Source organism: Panthera pardus, unplaced genomic scaffold, assembly GCF_024362965.1.
Source record: "Panthera pardus isolate Hobbes unplaced genomic scaffold, ASM2436296v1 HiC_scaffold_19, whole genome shotgun sequence".
NCBI lineage: Eukaryota > Metazoa > Chordata > Mammalia > Carnivora > Felidae > Panthera > Panthera pardus.
The window spans coordinates 16,767,424-16,789,509 of record NW_026526754.1 but is presented as its reverse complement, the minus strand read 5'-3'; the positions used below and the strand labels follow the sequence as shown (position 1 = coordinate 16,789,509).

General features: G+C 45.6%; 1 long non-coding RNA gene across 2 annotated transcripts; it reads left to right on the top strand.

The window, feature by feature from the left end:
* Positions 1-3,987: 3,987 nt before the first annotated feature.
* LOC109245735 (uncharacterized) lies at positions 3,988-13,462 on the top strand. 2 transcript variants are annotated; one of them, XR_008423568.1, is made up of 5 exons: positions 3,988-4,077; positions 5,903-6,038; positions 6,828-6,937; positions 7,050-7,192; positions 12,463-13,462. It is a non-coding gene; the product is annotated as an uncharacterized LOC109245735 (long non-coding RNA). The 2 variants fall into 2 exon arrangements; XR_002071046.2 differs by lacking the exons at positions 6,828-6,937; positions 7,050-7,192; positions 12,463-13,462 and adding an exon at positions 6,327-6,409.
* Positions 13,463-22,086: the final 8,624 nt, after the last annotated feature.

Sequence of the window (22,086 nt, the reverse complement as noted above, 5' to 3'; positions counted from 1 at the left end):
ACAAGCATTTAAAATGCACAAGGACAGACTAGGGTTGCTACTAAGCCAGTGACCTTCAGCTCCCCAAACATTTATGATTCAGTAATTACCGGATGGTATTATTACTGATGCCTCTGCTGCTTCCTCTCTCTTAGAACCGTCTGAATACAGCGGGGTGAGTGGGATTCTCAGCATCTGCTGGGGGCTACCGTATCCAGTCTGTCGCTGTCTACTCAATCACCTTGAACTTATACATAATGGTATATATTAAACACTACAAAATTAGCAGTTTGGGCCCTTTGGTTTAGATATGCGGCTTTAAATGAAGGTAGTAATTCTTACCATTATTATTACTAGAGTCAATAAATACAGATCGGCAAGCCACTGCTCAAAAAGGGATTTCGCACTTGATTTCTGCTCGTACCAGCGTTATATTTTAACCCTATCAGATATTCGATTCAGACACCTGACTTTATTATCCTGAGCTCTCGACTTGTAACCTTGCCTGTACTTTTTACCAAAGCTAGCAGGAGCATCTCATCTGCTCAATTACTTATTAGTGTTGCTATAGAATACCATTTCCTCTTGTGGCTGATAAAATATTAATCAAAAACAGGAACTGAGCGATTTCCCAGTGTAGATGTCTTCTAATGGTAATACAGGGAGTCAAAGAGAAATCTGGAGGTCATATAATAGCTTCTGAAGAAGGCAAAGAAGAGTGACATCGGAGTAGAAGAAGAGATTACAGGCAGAGCTCAGGGGCTGGGTGAGTTATCGCCATTCTGCACAGAGGGAAAGTTCCAGAAATGCGAATGGAGGGGACTGGTTCGAAGAAGCTAGGTCTCAGAGACACTCAAAGAATAAAGTTTGTGTTTTTCTGTAATACAGAGTGGGCCTTCAGTAAACCAGAATGCTATCTTGAGTTAACCAGAATTTCTGAGTTGTTGCTCCAACCCTCATATTTCAACTCCTTCCAGGTCTCGTGAATCTACTTCCTGCCTTACCCAAGACAGCATGGAAAGGACGAGTGACTCTCAGAACAACTTCTGAATATTGGAAAATGCCCTTTATGTCTTCCCTTCTCCTCTGGTCTCCTCTGTGTGGAAAAAACATGGGCCTCAGACATAGACAGCCGCTGGTTTGTAACCCACACTACCACTCACCACAAGGCGACTTGTTGGCAAAGTACTTAACCTCTCCGAACCTCAGGTCCTTGGAAATTTGCATAATTTGCTGTGGGTTTCAAATGCTCGCTTTCCCCATCTCCAGTACCCAAACTATATACACATCAATAAAACACAGACAAATATCCACATCCCCTACAAACTAACCATCGCCAGCCACACACACACACACACACACACACACACACACACACACACACACACACACCAGTTTTCAGAGATGCAGAATTCAGGGTAAATTGCATTTTCGTGTGGGCTTATTATATTGTAAAAAGTGAGGTTCTTTTATTTTTTTAATGTTTATTTATTTCGAGAGAGAGAATGAGAGGGGAGAGAGAGAGCATGGGACAGACAGAGAGAAAGGGAGAGGGAGAATCCCAAGCAGGCTCTGCACTGTCAGCACAAAGCCTGATGTAGGGCTCGATCTCACAACAGTGAGATCATGACCTGAGTATACACAGTCGGACGCTTAACAGACTAAGTCACCCAGGTGCCCTGAGGTTTTTTCCCTTAAAGCATTGACTCAACACTACCTAATACTTTGAGAAGAACTCTTTAAGGTAGGCCTCTTAACAATACCAACAAAATAATCTGAAAACCAATATGATGACTCCCATTCTTTGGGTAACACTTATTCAGAGTCTGTATTACATATACTAATACATTTAATCTATTAACCTGTATGACAGCCCTGTCACACAAATAGAAGAACTCAGTCCAGTTTTTAAAAAGGAGGCCTACGCGTCAGGCTCTGGGCTGATGGCTCGGAGCCTGGAGCCTGTTTCCGATTCTGTGTCTCCCTCTCTCTCTGCCCCTCCCCCGTTCATGCTCTGTCTCTCTCTGTCCCAAAAATAAATAAAAAACGTTGAAAAAAAAAAATTTAAAAAAAAAAAAAAAAAAGGGGCGCCTGGGTGGCGCAGTCGGTTAAGCGTCCGACTTCAGCCAGGTCACGATCTCGCGGCCCGTGAGTTCGAGCCCCGCGTCAGGCTCTGGGCTGATGGCTCGGAGCCTGGAGCCTGTTTCCGATTCTGTGTCTCCCTCTCTCTCTGCCCCTCCCCCGTTCATGCTCTGTCTCTCTCTGTCCCAAAAATAAATAAAAAACGTTGAAAAAAAAAAATTTTTAAAAAATAAAAAGGAGGCCTGAACAGTAGATGGATGACTCGCCCAATCTTGCTCGGCCCGTAGACAGTAACACCAGAACGTGAACTTGGACCGTGCCTCATAACTAGCTCTGTCTCTCCCATGTTCCCCCAGGCTGGTTTCTCCGGAAGCATCTCCATCACAGGCCATTCTTCTCCATGAAAAAGTTACGTTCTACAAAAAACAGGAGCCAACGGTAAGCTAGCTACTTCCTAATACCGGGTGCAAAATAGGTGTGCATAACTCGTGGCCTTCCCACCTGCTTCTTCATCCCCAAATATTGGAATCCAACGACTTCCAGACATTAAAATCAATTAATACTGTGCTATGCTGGTCAAATGACTCTTTTTAATGTGTGTTCTCTTAATTACCATCCACTTTTACATCTAAAAAATTTGCTCTCAGTTGACTGTTTCTATCAAGATTTTTGGCTCTCTTCAGCACAATCCATTAGATTGATAAAAATCCATTTTACAAATGTAGAGTCTGGCCCAGCAATCCCACACCTGGGAATCCATCCCACAGAAATAAAAGCATCAGTCTGACTATGAACAAAGATGCTCATTGTCTCCCCACTTGAGGCCAGGTGGGAGCGCAGGCAGAAACCTTTAGAATCCAAATGAATGCCCTTTAACACATTCAGTATGCAGAAGAAGTGCATGAATCATGGTATGTCTGCATCATGGAATATCATGCTATAGTCAGACGAGAAAAGAAAGATACAGAACAGCATGCAAAGAAGGAGTCCGTGTGCAATCAAGCAAAACTACCAGAAAGGCGACCTCTCAAAAGCCCCAAATACATATCTGGATGTATATGTGCGTGTACACCCATATGTAGGAGACACATAAAATACGAGGGTAAAAAATCTTTCGGAAGGCACTTATGAAATTGCTAGTATGTTTTACCTTAGTTAGTATAGGGGTTTGGTGCGGGGAGGGGGAGACACAGAGGGTGGCGTAAAGGCAAAAAAATGATAAAAACGAGCATCCTAAGGTTGAACATTCACACAACAAGGCACTTACTGCTAAAAATAAGAAAGAGCAAGAGGAGAGCCACGTGGCCCTCACCGTACCCTACGTTTACAGAAGCACTTTAACGCTTAAAACTTTTCATCCTGGGGCGCCTGGGCGGCTTAGTCGGTTAAGTGTCCGACTGCGGCTCAGGTCGTGATCTTGAGGTTCGTGAGTTCGAGCCCCACGACGGGCTCTGTGCTGACAGCTCAGAGACTGGAACCTACTTCGGGTTCTGCGTCTCCCTCTCTCTGCCTCTCCTCTGCTCGTGCTCTCTCTCTCTCTCTCAAAAATAAATAAGCATTAAAAAAAACCTTTTAATCCTTACAATTTGATGAGGTCAGTTATAATGTGATCCCCATTACATGGGTGAGACAATGGAGGCATAAGAGCCACACAGCTAGTAAGGAGAGCAGAGCAGTCTCACATCAGACACAACAACCCTACGTATGGTCTAACTGATGAGATTTAACTGGAAAGACGACTAAGCAAAACTTGGATTTAACCAGTTTGCTGAGTGGTTTGAAACTCAGCACGGCAGACAGTGACAGCATTGTCAGCTGATGCCTGCTCGGCGCAGCGACCTCTTCCCACACTCGGGAAGGGCCAGGTAGGACTCACAGGCCACAGAGCAGCGCGAACGTGTCCACTGAAAGCAGCCACACCGGGGACGCAGTCCGTCACCGCCGCCCTATTGAGGGAAGTCCTGTCTTGAAGCCAAAGCCTTGCTGGACTCGGGCAAGGGACACATCTCTCTGAAGGTAGGGACACACTCATCTTTCGACCAGAATCCTTCTTCCTGGCCAATGGGGATCCGTATCCACTTCTCTGCAAAGCACTCCTGCCAGGGTGGGGGCTTGCCAGCTGCAGCCGGCCACTGTCCCCCTAGGGTCTGACACAGAGCCTGGTACATAGTGGGCATTCAGTAAATACCTCTTAAATGAATGAAACCTAGGTGCTCAGGAAACATATGCCACTAATACTAAAATGATAAGTCTCTACCGTGTAAAAATGGAAAACTTACTCCTAAGGAACTATGTTTTATATAAAGATAACATGAATCACAATAACTACAGCAGAAACAGCAATGCCAAGTATCACATATTAAGCTCCTATTTAACAGGCACTTCTAGACCCTGTATGTATATTGCATGTGAATCTTACAAGAATATCGGAAAGTACCTATTATTATCTGTTCCCAGGCAACCTGAGGAAAGTCTAATTACCTGGTTCAAGGGCAGACAGCTAGTAAGAAAGGCACTGGGACTCAAACTCCAGACCCTTCCTTCTCTTTTCACTCTGTCTCCACGCTCTGCACACATATGCTCATTCACTAATACAATTAAGACTAAATAATAAGGTATGCTAGTCACTTCATTTAAAGTTAGGCATTCAGAACAAGAAGCGGGGCGGGGGAAGCTACACAACACTGTTCTTAATCCAAAGGAAAGCAAACCCAAAGCAAATTAAGCAGAACCGTAATGTGACTTGTGTTTGCCTTTTGACACCTGTTACAACATGTACTCGGGGCACAGGCTTCTCCAGGCCAACCTTCTCCACTTCCAACAGACAAGAATCACAGAGCGAGCTGAGGACGCTTGACAGATGTGTTAAGGCAGGGGGATATTTCAGTTTCCATCCTCTTTGGACCACAGCATGACAGTTACAGAATTCAAATCCATTTGTATCCCCCGTTGAATCCCACATAATTCAGCAGACATTCATTATGGTGACATAATGATATCACACAGCCATAAATACATATGCTAAGAGTCGAACAAGACATTCATATTTAAACATAGCTGGAAATAATTTCAATTCCGGCGATTTTCTATTGCTCATTCTATTACTTTTCTGTGGCTGCTTAAAATGTTAAAATACAGTAGGAAACCAAGAATACAAGAATAAAGGTGTGTGTGTGTGTGTGTGTGTGTGTGTGTGTGTCATAGCTTCTAGTTTGGCAAGTAAAGGAATTTGGGTATCATGTTACATCTGATAAATATTTTGTTTGAGGAAAAGGTAATTTAATAATAGATGAGAAGCTCCTTGATATGTCAATTTCAGAAGAATCATTCACGTTGCTATAGATGCAGTCCAAGATTTTAATATTCTGAGATCTCTGCTTCAAATCTGAAGGACGGTTGCCCTGATTTCATAAATAAGAAACCACATAACACTTTTCCCATATAACTTCGAATAATACATAAAGCAAACAAATAATGCAGTTAAAATTAAAACCGCTTGAAATTCACCATTCCTAAAGAGGGGTGAAATTATTTCTCAAGAAATCAGACCCATGCCTCCAGAAAGCAGCAAGCGGGGAACTCAGATATCATAACACGAATAATGACAATGTTAATCTCGATCTTTTCCTCATACTTCTCAACTGCAGACAGAAGAACACGTCTTCAGCCTCGATGATATATCCATTAACAGCTCTCTTCCCAGAGTATTCAGACACCTTGCAACGGATTTTTGAATTATTTAAATGGAAGTGGCATTAGAAAACCCTCATGTTTAAATTATGCTAAATAAGTATTCTTTCGGCTGGACTTTTGCCTGTGCAAAAAAATATATATTCTGCAGGCACGGAGGAAGGGGCACAGAGGAATCTGAGGAGATGACGTGACGGAGAACGACGTTTGGGGAACATGAGTGCACATACAAGTCAAGTGTGCAGGACAGTCTCGATATCCAGACGTTCTCGAGGGAACAGGAGTCTGTACGTTTACAGAGATGATGTCAATTTTCTCAAATGCTTCCAAATGTCCAGAAAGCTATGAACATGAGAATGTAAAGTAGATGGAGGTCCAATTGCAGTAAATCATAGAATATCCACACTATGGAATATTATGCAGCTATTAGAAGAAATGAGTTAGCTCTTTATCTGCTGACCTGGAGGGACGTCTGGGATGTATTGGTCAGGGAGATAAGCAAGAGGCAGTGTAGGGTACATAAACGGGGGAGGGTTCTCGTAAAGGCAAACAGAAAACCTTCCCTACATTTGCAGCAGATGTCCCTTTAAGGACAGAAGAGCTCAGAGAAAGGTGGCAGAGAAAGGACAGAAGAGCTCAGAGAAAGAGCTCAGAGAAACTCCTGGTGGACTGTTAGCCATGGTCAGTGGGCTACGGGGACAGCTTGAGGACTGCAGAAAGAAAGGGCGATGGCGTGAACTTTTTTTCTTGCTATTCATTTGCATGGTGTCACAGATTGTGGTAAGCACATGGTATTATTTAATTTGTAAAAAAAAAAAATTTAATGAAAGAGAGGGGGGGTTGGAGGGCAGGGAGGGAGGGAGGGAGAGAGGGAGAGAGAGAGGCCTATCAAAGCAAAAATTTCCTGCTGAGCAAAGACGGTTCACCATCAGGAGTCTTTTTATCTTGCTGGGATGCCAAGACTGGTGTTTTATTCTTTCCTCTCTCTCTTTCTCTCTCTCTCTCTCTCTCTCTGTCTCTGTCTCTCTCTCTCTCTCTGTCTCTGTCTCTCTCTGTCTCTGTCTCTCTCTCTCAAGTGAATGTGCTGACTTACTTGTGGGAGGATACTTTGCCCTCTGCAAAGCCACCTTTATGGAAGAATCTATTACTGAAGAGCTGAACGGGCAGGCATGGGGGAGTCTGGCAGGTACAAAGGCAGGTGGCCGAGGGAGACGGGTGGGGAGATGGGGAGACACCATGATGTGATAGGGTGCATGGACGCCCTTCCGCCTCGCCTAAACACTACCGGGTCTGGCCAGAGATGGAGCCTGAGTGGTGTCCACAGAGGTCTTCGGAGAAAGGCCATATGCCATGTGCAGATCATCGTCCCTCCCCAGGGGAACTTCCAGCGAGATGAATGAGAGGCCAGATAAATCATGAAGATCTACAGGTACACATACAGGTACGGATACAGATATATCAAGAGAGCTGGTGTTTAATGTCAGTGCTGCTTTCAAATGTAAATATAACCGCATTTCAGTACGTGTTTACTGAGCTCCTACTATGTGCCTAGCCTTACGCTTTTTATGGGATTATCTTAAACATCCCACACGATTTGAGGCGGTTTTCTTTCTAATTATGAAAGTGACAAATTCATTACAGGAAGTGGTCAACTACAGAAGGTTGGTTTTTTGTTTTTTTTTTTTGGAAATGACAAAATTGCCTCTGATTCTCAAACACAATGGCCATCTTGTTGTGTGCTATATTTCCGGACCAGCACGGTGAGTGGCACATAATCGATATCTCATCAATATCTGTTGAGAAAAGGGAGGCAGGCAGCAAACTTACAGTAACGTTATTTATGTAAATCCATTTTCTATGCCCATATTTTTATACAACAAGGAAATTATCCTGTGCATGTTGTTTTTTAAATCACTCGTTCCACTTAATAATATATAACAATCCTTGTTACTTTTTAGTTCCCTGCACTGCTCTTTGCCTCCACACATGGAAAAAAAAAAATTAGTGAAAACACGCCAAGAAGAAACATTTCTCAGGTCTGAGAGTGAACTCACAAGCTGTTTCCAAGCAGTTGTACACGCACACACTCAACGGCAGCTGTTGCACGTAATTAATGTGCTAATTATACGTAATTATCTAATTACTGAAGAACAAAGTCAAAGCAAGTGCGGTAGTAAAGATACCATAACCAGTTCCTTTTAGAAGGCTCTACAATATAGACTAGATTGCTATTTGTGAAAAGTACTCTTTTTGTCTGATACCTGTAAATAGAGAAGAGTCTTCCTAAATGCTGTAGTGATGTTATGGAATGGGGGATTGTCAGTCATTCCATTAACAGAATGAAAAAATACACACACACACACACACACACACACACACACACACACACACACACACACATTTTACATATGATTCATCTTGATAATGTGGTGTGAACGGGGACCAGCAACAGACTCCTGTGCTGAAAGCAAGCTTTCCAGTGGATGTTCCAAAGTAGGCTGGTCCCACAGAATGATCATATGGGGGAAAAAAGTGGAAGCTGAGTGGTAAGATGTTTGGAAAACAATATTCATCTATCCCCTGGATGTTCCATTTAAGGCTGTCCCATAAAATATAAAATAAAAAAAGGGTGGGGGTGGGTGACAAACAATGGAGATATAAGTTTGGAAAATACTGTTATTCTTTCCCCTTCTTAGAGAGGTAGAAAACACATTTGCATTTAAAAGGCTCTGATAAGTACTGCATTTGTGAAATAGTTTTGACCACAGAACCCTTCTTTTTTCACTCTCGGTATTATAAATGTCAGTGTAATTAATAGACAACCCAAGTGCAAGGTCAGGCTGTACTATTTTACTGCCTTCACTGGATCATTGATTCACCCTACAGGGAAACTTCACTTTGAATTTGAACCAAGGTCTCCGTCCAAAAGGAACAACCTCACAATAAGATATACTTGAGAATCTAAAACAGACTCTTGGAGGAGCCCCAAGAAGCATTATTTTCTACTGATTGCTTCTCTCAGAAACATACCGATTAGGTCTGAAGATGCTCTATCTTGACATTTAGGTTCTAGGACCAAACAATTAAATCTTTTATCACACGTTACCCACAGTATTTCTTGAGAATGTTAAAAGAGCCACATTGGAAGAGAACGGTCTCCTATACTCACAGAGAAGATATAAATTAGCATCTCTGGAGTGTAAGTTATTTTATTAACTTGTTCATTCACACCCTGTCTCCTTCCAAAAATGAATCGGGGCATCCTTTTGGTTTTTTGTTTTTTTGTCTTTAATGCTACCATCAAAATTCAATGGGCCTTGACAAACGGGTGAAAACACAAACTAGTTGAAGCCTCCAAAGGCACATCTTCATTACTTTTATTATTTAACTTTAACTTTTAATCTTGGGTCATAAAAACTGTCCTAATAAAAGATCCATAAATATCTCCTGAATGTGCAAAGGAGCGACTTTGATGACCTGAGAACATATGCTGGGCTCTTTTTTGCTGATGGGCCTGAGTACTTATGACTGCCTGAGTTGTAACACAGAGAAAGATGTAGGTCTAGACCCCTCCAGCAAGTGATTCCAAACAGACCGCTGCATCAGGAGGTAGATGGAACTGCTTCTGGTTCCATTTTCAAATTGTGCTTCCAAACGAATGACACAAAACCTCCTTTGCTAATTTTGAAGTCAGCTGGGGCAGATTTTCACGTGGCTAATTCGATGTTTCAAAAATTAATCGTCTGCCACGGATGCAGTTGTGGCGTGATGGCCTGAAATGGGGGGGGCGGGGGTTCTCACAGAAGTCCCACCTAAAAATCTCTGGTCACCCAGCCTCGCTTTGCACATCGCAGGGACTCCGCACGCGTTTGCTGTGTGAATGAATGAACGCGCTCCGTCTGAGTGCTGCTTTTTTAAACCCCATTTCTAAGCATGCTTCGGATTCAAACGTTAATACGATTAATTGCCAAATAAATAGTTCCAGATTGTAAAATGGGTTTTCCCGAACAGATTTAATTCGACTGAACAACACATTTTTTTAAATTGAAGACATTCAAAAACTCAACGTTATTCTTCCCTCAACCCTTTTCCAAATTGAATTCTGAAAACGGATATACCTTTAAAATTATATTATCATCACAGTGCATTTCTGCATGAACAATACCTAAGGATAATGGCTTTTCTAATGTGATGCATAAATGCAAGTTTACAGGAACCAGCAATTTATTTTATTAAATGTTGGGATTTTTTTTTTCACGTATATGGCTTCTTCCCCCTTTTCTGTAACATGCTATTCTGAGGAAACACTCTAAGGCCGTGAGAGTTGATTACACTATCTTGATCGCCATTCTTTTTCTAGCTTTCTTAAATTAGATGCAAGGAGCATTTCTAAGTTTAGAATGTTGGATAGAATACCCTGCGTTCGAAGCCAGTGTTCCTAAAACTCTTTTATTTCTTGTGCCGGGCAAATTTTCATGCAACTTCTTTTCATATGCAAAGTGGATCTATGCAATCCCATCTTACACATTCAATGGAGAAGAATGTGTCAGGAGAAGGAGCCCTGTGTTTTAGCACGAAACGAATAATCTGTCATAAACAGCATGCTGTATTTAATATTCAGATCAAGACATTTCTGTCTCATCCTAGCAGACCCTCCTGACAAAAGCCATCCCACGTCTGCCAGGAGTATCGAGTCCAGCTGAGGACAAATTTCAAGATGAACCTGAAATCAATTTGCCATCAAATTTTCATGCCTCTCCCAGACTATCTGTGGCATTTTAATTACAAGCACCCTAGGCGGGGGGTACTACAGATATTGACACTTTGCTCCTACAATAAACTTTATTGGCAACCTCTGTCTGAATGCAGTACTCAACTAGAATAACAAGAAATACATGAGGGTGTGCAAGCGGAGAGGGCTGTGATCACCCTGAGCCCATCCCCTTCACCGGACCAGGGCACTTCTTAGGCCACAGGCCTGGGAGATACAGCGCCTGGCTCTCGCAAGGACAAACGACCTTCAAATTCGACGTGCCTGCGGTGTCCTTTGAGCTCTGCAAGGTCCCTGGGTCCTTCCCCAGAGCACAGCCACAAGTCTTCTCCTTCCCTGTCTGTGCTCAGGTGGCTATTTGTGGCGCGCATCATTTCGGAGCTCTCCGAAGGTTTCAAATCTTTGTTGAAAGGTCAGGGAGTGTGAGCCGAAGCCATCCCTGTAAACTGTGCTGAAAGGCTTCATTTCAGGGAACAGACGAAGCCCCTGATTGTATCTGGAGGCAAGGCTTGTGTTTGGGGGCGGGGGTGGGGTGACCAGCCACCTGCACATTCGTGACACCCATCCCCCGCCTCGGCCCGACTTCTGAACGAGCTGTGGGAAGAGCCATAAATATCAAAATAAAGGGGAGGACCCACAGTTTGCTAGCCGTGGAATATTTTTACACTCTGAAAATTAACATCCTGGGACTACAGACATGCAGCTTTAACCAGGCGCATAGGGCAGCCCACGATGCAGGGGGAGTCCGGTATCAGCATAAACCATCTTGCTCCCCCCGACAGCCGGTGACAGGGACGGAAACGATGACAGCCCATGGCCACGGCCGGCTGGGCGGCTCTGGGCCAGGCACCGGGGCGGGCATGTGTGCGTGTGCCATTTCAACGACTCCTCACACACTTCCAGAAGTGAGCAGCCAACCTGAGTGAGCCAGTATTCTGCTAAATGCTCAACAGCTCCAAAAATGAAAGCACGCATGTGTAAGCACACATGCGTTCGTTTATCATAAAGCCTGCCGATAGGAAGGATGCTGGAGCGGAATTTGCAAGTAAAAATACACAATATTCTTTATTACAAAGGCCACGGACCCAATTGATTCTCACCCAGTGCTTTCATTGATTTTTGCCGAACTCTTGAATCCACAGGCAAGTTGCAGGTGATGAGTAAGTGATGTCTGATATAAATATTGGTTGATATTTTTCAGTTAGCCGGTAAGACGAAAGGGAAACAATCAAGAGAGACATACCTTGGAACTTTATTCATTCTTCAGGGGCATCAGCAACTTCTTTGCTGAATTAGATAACAGGTTTTGCAATATACGGAAGGAATACATCCTCACTTAAAAAATAACATTCATAACGTAATGACTACAGACACGGTACCTAAATGTGAAATGCATTATGAATGTTGCGATTACTTTGTCAAGCCAAGATCATCTAAACAAAACGCCTGAAGCCTTGATTTGTAGTTTTTGCCAATTTCCGTGGTGTAAATGCTCCCGACCACGGCTGCTTTCAGGCTCCCCGGGGGAAGTCACTGAACGCAGGGCTGTGGAGAGTCGAGCGGGTGCCTTCCATTCTAGAGTGTTCCTGCCGTACGGAGACAAACAGATCTCAGTTGACCTCAAGAGCACAGGCAGTTAAAGTCAAAGGTGGTAAAATGACCAGGAAGTATTGAGCTTTGAGTATTTAATAACTTTGTTTGGAATATAATTTCTTCAACGGTACGTTTACACAATTCGAGGTTTAACAGCGTCCACGTTTAACGAGTGGGTCACGCCATCTCTGCCAGTTCCGGGAGTCCGCGGAGTCCTGGGTCGACGTGAGGGGAGGGCTCCAGTGCACGCTGGAAATGGTGCCAGCTTCGTGCAGGCACACAGACGCACGCACACCCTTTTGGGAGAGATCGTGCTGACAAAAGCCGCTTATTGTTCTCTTCGACAGAGAGAAACTTGTGAACACAGTCGGGGGATCCGTGACGGAGAGGTAACGGCAGCCGATAATTAAATAGCTGCGTTCCTGGAGACCGGGTGGGCTTGACAGAGACAAAGGAGACAGTGGGAAGGGCACGGGCCCCTTCTGATGGGAGAACAGCAGCACCGACACCAGCCCTGCCGAGAGAGGTCCACGGCAGCCGCAGCAGCAGCATCCACGCCCTGCTTTCTCCCCACCTCCACCGGGACCGCCGGCTTGTCTTCTGTTCCCATGACACGGAGGCCGTGGCCAGCTTTCCAGGACTTATGGGAGATGAGCCACTTTACTACGATCTGAGTCTTGTTGTTGCTTCCGAGGCAAAAACGGATGGGGGACATAAACACCAGGGTGGGCACAGAGCCTTCCACAACAGACAAGACACCCTGATGTCGGGGCAGAGTTGGCCAACCCTGGTCCTGGGAGCACTTCGCTGTGTCCCAGTTCCAGGGCTGGGTCGTCTTGTTTGGTCTGAACAGGTGAGAGCTCAGAGGGCCCCCCTCGCCTTATTAGGCGAGGTGAGGCTCTGGGACAAGTGGCGGAGGCAGCTCAGCTTCCTGGGCACCTGGGAGTGGCATCAGCAGCCGACAGCACAGCCAGACGGTGTTTCCCCTACAGCATCATCATTCAAACGTGCCCCAAACAGTAGTGCACATAGATCACGAAGGGCAATGCTGATTTGGCTACAAGCGGCACCAGGACGTTTCTCCAAGGGCTCCAGGGGGGTGAGGGTGGCGGACGTGGGGGACACTGATGTCCTGTGCTTCTTCCTCAAGGCAAAGATCCCTAATACGACATGCTCGGGTCTTGTCCGCATGTATTTTCAAAACATAAGAACACAGACGGCTTTTTATGGACAAACCGGACCAGAAGTATTCCAAAGCGTTCCCTAGAAATGCGGGGGCTATAAAATATCTGCGAGATATAAAATAGAATATCCTATCACTTGTCAGTAACACAGTTTGTTTGTTTCCTTTTTTTCCCTTTTTTTATTTCTTCTCCCTGAGTGTCAGTTGCTTAAAATAAACATCAATGTTTCCAAGGCATGGTTTACATTTTGAACGTGGAGTCTATGGTGCTTGGCTTTATATATTTATTTATATTTGTATTTATGTGTGACCATTAATCTTGTCTTTAAAAAGAGAGTTGATACAGAGAAATCACTCGTGTTCTCTCTCGTCCATGTATGCTGGTTCTGACTCTTTTCTTTCTTTTGCTCTCTGTTGGTTGGATATAAAAACACTACCAACGTCGATCACTTTATCCCGAGCCAATGTTGCCCTTGCTAGAAAGATCTTGCTTCTCCAATGTTTACAGAAACAGCACAGAGTGGAAGGACCTAAAAGAAGTGGGGCTTAGCATAAAACAGGCCCTGGGGAGGTAATATTAACCAACACAGAACCTCGAGCAAGGGCAGACATCTAGTGGCCTTTCCACCAGGCCGGTTTCGCCGGGTCCCGGCATGAGGCATGTGCGGGAAAGGCACACAGGCTCTCCCCCTGGCCCCTAAACCTTTTGGTGGGTGGACGCGTGTTGGGAGATTCTCGCTGTATCTTCTGGGGGAGGAGGGGATAAAGGAAGGATGCTCAGACTCTCTTTCCCTTTCCATGGTTTCTTCTCTTTCCTCGGGTTGAAAGAGAAGGATAGAAGCATACACAAGCTACTCTTCATTTCAGGGAGGGGCTAAGTCACCGACCAGATCCGTTTCTGAGGCAAAAGCGATACAGGATGTCGGCATGTGCCAAGAACGCGTTTGGGCACGGGGCCAGGACAACACGGCCCGTCCGTCTACAGGGAGAGTGGGGAGGCCAAGTTATGATTGGAGGGTGGCCTCCTGTCTCCAAAGGAGCTTTTTCACAGAAGCCACGCCTCCAGAACTTGAGGCCTGTTGCCTCCCTCTCTGGGCAGCCACCGCTGGGCCAAGTGACCATCTTTTGGGCACAGAGCTGCTTCCAAGAGCCAGCAGAAGGCCCAGCAGTGTAGCGGGGTCTGACCGGACGCAGTGTGCCCTCCCTCTGGATCATTCCTCTCCTCTGGAGCTCAGCCAAGGAAATGTGGGTTGCTGAGCCAACCCCCCGCTTCTCCCTCCAAATCACATTGCTCACGATTAGGGAGAGAAAGGCCGAATCTTCCTCCGTGGCCCCGGAGCCCTCTCCACCCACTCTCTATACAAAATCAGTTCATCTGGGTAATTTTTAAAGCACAGAGCTTGGGCCAGCTGGAACTAGCTGCCTCTTCCTGGCCAAATGCTTGGGGTTTCTTCCAGCCTCGAGCCTACGTGCTCCGTGTGCTAGCAAGCACCCCGAGATACGGCCAGGACTGGGAGCGAGGGATTTGCTAACCAGACTTTCCAGCAACTTCCCGAGTTTGGAGCAAGCAGAAAGCCTTATTTGTTGGTGAAGCTGCTCGGCCCCAAGAGGCAGGTCACTGAGCTCTGCAGCCAAGCGTTCCAATTCTCCGAAACCCGGGAGGACCTGGGTATCCGGCACTGGACCAGGCTCTCTGGCCGCGTAGGCCAAATCTGTGTCCTGCCCCTTAAAAAAGTAAGATGATTTTCATGGGGAAACGGATTTGCTTTATTTGCTTTGGTCTCTTCCAGCTCAGAAGTGACCTGAGCACTGCTGAGAGGGCCTGGGGGACCCTGGCTTTATTCTAGAAACTAGGCTAGTTAAATAAGGCATTGTCAAGCCAGGAGCTGCCTCGGACTCTTGGCAAGTGTGTTAACTCAGTATGAAATAATATAAACAGAAAAGAACAATATTCCCTGTTTTCTCACTCCAGGCTGGGGCTCAGGATTCATTTGGGATGGGCCAAAAGCTTTCAAAAGTAAGTTCTGTGGATTTCAAAGATCTTTAGCTTTGAAGATCTAAAGGGGGGGGGGGGGGGAGGGCGGGGCTGCCTGGTGGGAGGGTTCCAAACGGTACCTATTGTGCTTTGGGGGCTCAGAAAAATTCAGGAACAACAACAGTCCTGAGTGAGGAGAAGGAATTGTATACGATACACCATTTATCTCCTTTCGGGCACAAAAACATACACACAAGCATATACAAAACCACATACCATTTACACATTCTTCGGGGGGCCCTGCAAATCTTCCCGGCCATTATTCATATTAATGAATGTGTGTTTGGTTTCCAAACTGCTCAGCTTAAGCACTGGAGTTGAGATGTTCTAGGAGGTAAATAAACCAGCTGTGCCCGCCACAGAGGGCCCCGAGTGGGAACGTCCAGCCCCTCTGAGGGGAAGGTTCCATGCACACGGGGCAAGCCTGCATGCTTCAGACCAGCCTCACTTCTGCATTCTGCAAACTGCAATTAATTCTTCTAGCCTCCCCGGTTCACAGAGATGTTCCGAGGAGGAACTGAGTCGTATTGCATAAACTCTGGGCGCGGAAGGGAAAAAGAAAAGACAGTATTGCTAAACCACTGTCACCACTGCCCCCATTTCGGGGAGCAGCCAGTGCTTGGAGTGTTTAGAAAACAACAAGGCCACACCGCATTCCCCATGCCGTATGAGTCCGGGGGGGGGGGGGGGGGGGGACAAAAAAACTGTGAGAAGAAACCGGGAACAGGATTTGAAAATCTGTGCAGAGAGTCTTAAAAATCCAACACAGAGGGATGCATTCTCAGAGAACCACCACCTTGCTGATAACTATTGGTTCATAAAATAATTTAATTTACGTATGTGAATCTTCGAGAGTACTTTTCTCATAGGACTTTCTTTAAGAAAAACAATCTTCTTCAGTTCACTGTTCTTAAACGCACCCCCCCCCCCCCTTCAGGGATACTTTATTCTCTAGACTTGCCAAAGAGCTGTTTCCTAATACATCCTAGAGAATATATGATTTCATTTTTCCACAGATGCATTTCTATACACCTGGTATTTCAGTTATTTATTAACCATGCCTAGTTTTGTGGTTTCTCGCTTTATATCTTTAAAGTCATTAAAACTTAATAGGGGAATTAATCATAAAAGAAATCTATCAAACACAGTTGCCAAGCACTTTTTTTTCCTGACTGACATCTTTAAAATGTATTTGAATGTTATTTATTTCATCACACCCAGGGAATTAAAAAAAAAAAAATAACTTGCAGCCTCCAAGTTCAGAGAAAGCATAAAAATGTGATTTACTATTTATTGTACAGTTAGGCACATGCATATTATATATTGCATGTTAATCTTCAACTGGCTAAGTTTAGCAAATTTGACAACACTACTGTTTGCTAGTGAGGAAAAAGAATCGACATCTGTTCTCTTCCAGATATGATTTCTTCCTGGAAGGAATCAGAAAGACGTCCGGGCCTTCTATTTTCTGGGTAAACTGATAGAATGCAAGCCGTTTAAATGGACAGTCAAGCCACAATGCCCCCTGGTGGTGAAATAATGCACAAACATTTGTAAGTGGTTGTGCCTCCTGAGTATTTTTCAGAGAGACCTCATTTTTAATGATGTGGACGTTTTCTTTTAGTTTGGCAAATGCAAACGCAAAGAATATGGGACGATGATGTTGTTTTAAATAAAAAATAGTCACTTTGCCAAATTAAAGGACTATTTAGTCTGTCTAAACCACCTTGGTCAAAGTTGGTTTTTTTGTGCTTTGTTTTGTTTTCTTTTCACAATAAGGGATTGGATTTCAATTTCACACTGAAGAACTGGAGTATTGGAGGAAAACAAACAGAAGTGCAGCATATGTGCTTTTCAAGCTAAGTTTACAAGAGTGGAACCGTCAGCAGACACTTACAGGTGGACCTACGGGTCTGTTAGCTTCTTGTCGCTTGAGTTAAAATGGAATGAGAGCAGATTCCAGATTTTGCTGGGGGACTCAAGACTCCATCTTCCCATCATGCTCTCAGCATGCACCTCTGATAAGCGGCTTAAAGGGAATTTCTTCGGGTCAGACATAAATAGTGATTCTCGGGTTCCCTTAATCCAGACACACATCGCTTGTGAGTTGGGCCTCATAAATCTCAAAAACGGTCAGCAACACATGAAAGGCGATGTTGTCAGGAGGCTCCAACACATTAAATGGGAAAGTCTGAAATGCGGACTCATTAATCATACAAACAATACTGACGCCTCGCAGTAATCGAGGCAAGCGGCACCTTCCTTTCTCAGCAAGCGGCTCCTTTGACCTCTTGCTATCTCTAGAAGCAGGGAGGCCCAGCACAGGAACTGTCGCTGCATTCCCTTGTCACCTGAGAAGACGAGCCATCAACAGTTCAACGTCATGTGGCAGGTGCTGAGTCACCCAAGAACCCTGGTCCCCCCACCTTCCAGGGCTGCCTGCTTTGCTAGTAAGGATTTGTTTTGAATGCGAAACATTTCAAGCCACTTCCCTGATGTCATCCAGACATACCATGAAAGGATACTGTGGTATCCTCAGGCTTATGGATAACATGCCCAGGGCAGCCTTAATCATGATAGCCAGAAAACGCAAACAACTGAAATGTTCATCAGCTCATGAACAGATACATAAAATGTGGTATATCCCTATGGTGGAATATTATTCAGTCTTGAAAAGAAACAAAGTCGTGATACAGGCTACCGTGAGGATGAACCTCGAAAACACCGCGCTAAGAGCAAGGAGCAAATAGTATAGGATTCCATTTAGACAAAATGCCCAGAAGAGGCAAATTCACAGAGACAGAAAGTAGAGTCGTGGTTGCCTCGGGCGGAAGGAGGCGGCAGATGGGAGGATGGCAACGGGTTGAGAGTATCTTCTGAGGCTAATATGACGTTCTGAAGTTGATGGGTGCACAACTCTGTGAATATACTAAAAAACGGTGAACTGTACACTTTTAAAGGATGGACTGTAGGGTTGCTGCATCATATGTCAATAAAGCTGCTTTCAAGAAAAAAGGATATTGCAGGGCTAAGGGCAGAAAGACCCCACAAGGCTCAAATAGACACAGAAGTGTCCCTATGTGAAGGAAGAAAAGGACAGAAGGGAGAGAAAATGGTGTCAGATTCCAGAGAAGCACACTAGAACCCTGGGTCAAGCTCGAATCCCAGTCTCACTTGGGCAAAGGGCCAAGATTCGAGCCAACGCCACAATCCCAGACACTTTACACATGAACTCCAGAAGGAAGGATCTCTTCCCAGAAGCCAAAATCTGGCGATGGGGCACTTTGGACAGCAGGAGCTTTCAGCCCTCGCTGCCTCCCTCTCCCCCGAAGAAAGCCCAACATGCTCACTCCCCAGAGACCTGGATATAACTACCCTGGGCCATCACATCATGAGGTCTGAAGAATTTCCCAGGTGATTCTCATGCACACCCGAAGCCGAGGACCGCCGTTTGGGAGACAGCCAGGAGAGAAGACAGAGTACGCTGAGACAAGGAGAGCTGGGAAATCTGCTTCCTGTCTCTTCCCATTGTCCCATGGACGCATCTAAAACCCCACAAGTGTCTGTGTGCAGCCCCAGCAGGTGGGGGCATGGTCATCTTGGCTCGCCACCGGACGGTTTTCGCTAATAATGCCAAAATGTTTACACAAAGACATCCTAACCAACTTGTCTGTTTTTTTTTTTTTTTTTTTAAACAGGCAGGCACTTTTCCAAGAAACGTGTCATTATACCAAACAAAAAAACCCACAAAAAACAAAAACCTGAAGTTTGTGTCCAGGGGAGAGCATTTACGTTCCAAGTTCAGAATTGTGTGGGCATGGACAGAGAACCTCTGTCCGAGGACTCAGCTGACCCTGTGTCCCACCCAACATTCTTCACTGGTGAATGCCTCAGGATAAAAGCCTGCAGCCCCCCACCTCCCCCCCACCCAGGTCTCCACCCCAGCAAGGCTACGCCTATTTCGCAGGCTAGGTTTTAATCCAAGCTCAACATCAGTAAACCTGAGTTTGGTACCTGCATCACTTCCTGCCCAGAAAAAGAAACACACTGGCTTTGAATTCTCTCTTTTGGAACTACTTTGAGCCAGAAAATATCGACCCCTAACGGGCCCATCACACGCAATGCTGTACATGCTCTCTCTGGGTCTGTACTGATCAATGGCAATTTTGGAAAACATTGCCTGAATAATTCATCGTAGAAAAAAGCTTTTGGATTAAATGATAATACGGGGCTTCTAGCACAAACATACATGTGTTCCCAAAAAGCTAGTCCAGCTGGAAGGCTGTTCAGAAATCATCAAGATGACACCCAAGCTGAGCTCCTCCCCGCTCCCCCCCCCCATCTTGTAAATTGCAATGAGTCGTCTACCCACCCCCGGTCCTACGAAAATGCTCAGGTGTCTCAGCCAGGTGTTCCAACAGCATGTGCCTGGCACAACTTACTCGATGTGGTGAAGTGTTACCACGGTCGACTCAGTGAGGCAGCATACGGCATGTTAAAAAAAAAAAAAAAAAAAAAAAGATGAAGGGAGAAAGGACTGCAGAAAGGAACTGGGTACGTTTTGTGCAGAGTAAGGCTGAACAGCGATGGAGACGATTTAATTTAATCTTGGCAACTAGAACGCAGACTTAACACCCACAGTAAATGCCAAGCAAGCCATACAGTTTTTTTCAAGACCCATCTTTCCCCCACTGCACATGCAATCCTGCAAACAATTAGCATTGCCCTGCCTCCCAGGAGCATCCCTGGGCTGACAAAACTCTGCACTGAAAAGTCCCACTTGGTTCCACGTGGGCTCCCACCCTGGCATCAGACACCAAAGCCCTCAACGTGTGCTCACCACCGCTCCCGCCTGCTTTTCTGGCTCGTTGTTTTGTTTTGTTTTTCTTTCCCCGGGTGCAGAAGCCAGGTTTCGACCCACTTCCTCCCCATCTGCCTCTCTCCCTCCTCTCTAAATGACTCAAAGCAGCGAGGCCTCCAAATGGTAAAGGAGCATTTGGTACTACTTAATTCTAGTTAGCCAAAAGCAGGAATGTCTATTTATAGCACATAAAGATGGAATGTAAGGGAGGGGCCCCATGGCATGAAATTCAAGTTCTCAACATCCAGCGACAAAGGGACCCACGTTGTCTGGACCTGACTTTTCGTTATTGCTGTTCACTAGTTCATTCCGTAGAAGTACATTAGGTCGGCGGGTGTCAAGCCCCGTGCTGGATGCTGGGGCCACAGATGGAAAAGGAAAACCAGTCCTTACTCTTGAAGAGACTGAGGCTGGTGGGGGAACAAGTCAAACGCATCATTACTATTTGGTAGGAGCCGAGGGCACTGATGGGTTGCTGGCGAAGGAGCTCTCGGCCAGCATGCAGGGGGCCCTTCTGGAAGCCGGCATCGCGGACCCAGAGGCGGCTCTGCGTGACCTGAAGTGTCTCCTGGTTCCCCAACCCAGGAGATCCCCAGGAGCCCCTCCCCGGTCACTGAGAGAGGCGAAGGGGCCAGAAGGAATAAAAATGGAGACCGTTACGAAGGGACTGGCAGGCAGCGAGGGCTTCTCTGTGGACCAAGCCCGGCCAGGAAGACTGCCTTCCGTGCTGCCCTCCCTTTGGGACCGAGACGACATGGAGAGCACTGTCTGGCTCGTGGCGTTCCCCCCGCGCGAAGCGATGATCCCCGTAAGCCTCGCCCCCAGGCTGGACACCTTCAACTGCTACAGGACAAGGGCCCTCACCATTTTTCTCATATGGAAGGAGGAAAGCCCAGATGGTTTTCATACTTAGTAAAATTCAGTTTTAATCAAACTCGGTTAAGTTAATTATTGACTCAACAAGGATGAAACAAGAATAAAATCATTTTTGCCTTAAGCCAAACTATTAAGAAGTCTCATAGAGTTAATAGACTAAAAGTCCTCGGAATCTTCCCTTAGCCTTTGTAATATTCTGTCTTAACTCAATCATTATTGTGCTTATCTCCGGACGCCAACCAAGGGAAAGCCGGCAGGGGAAGCCGCGTGTCCCTTCAAGTCCGTTCAAGGGAAAGGGGACGTGGGAATTGCCATCAACGGAGACCACCGCGCTTTTTTACTGAATCAATAAAGCTACGTGGCATCCTTGTGAATTTTTCTTATCAGGAAGAGTTCCCAGTGTTTTCAGGTCACGAATTTCCCTTTAGGCCAGACACGTTCAGCCGTCCCTGGGCCTCTGCCTCATCCACTGCTCCAGCGAAAGCCGCTCAGCACAAAGGGCCTCTTGATTGTGTCGTGTACCCCTTGGGAGCAGCACGGGAGAAGTTTGGAGAAGTTCAGCAAAGTTGAGCCTCCTCCAGCCCGCACCCCATAAGCCCCCAAAGCAGGAGGGCCGGCCCCATTCATGACGGTGTGACAGTTTTACAGAGTAGTAAGAAAAAAACACTGAGCACAGGATAGGAGGTCTAAGGAGGTGCATTCTTTCCCCTCTATGTTGACAAACTTGATGACTTCCTACAAATATCAAATTCCCTCCAAAAATATGTTTTTTCTAAATCTCAGTACTTTTAGTATATAGTTTGCCTTTAAAATTGTCTTTCTCGGTTGGGGTGCCTGGGTGGCTTAGTCCTTTAAGCGGCCAACTCTCTTTTTTTTTTTAATTTTTTAAAAATGTTCATTTATTTTTGAGAGACAGAGACAGAGAAAGAGTGCGAGTGGGAGAAGGGCAGAGAGGGAAGAAGACAGAATCCAAAGCAGGCTCCAGGCTCTGAGCCGTCAGCACAGAGCCTGACACG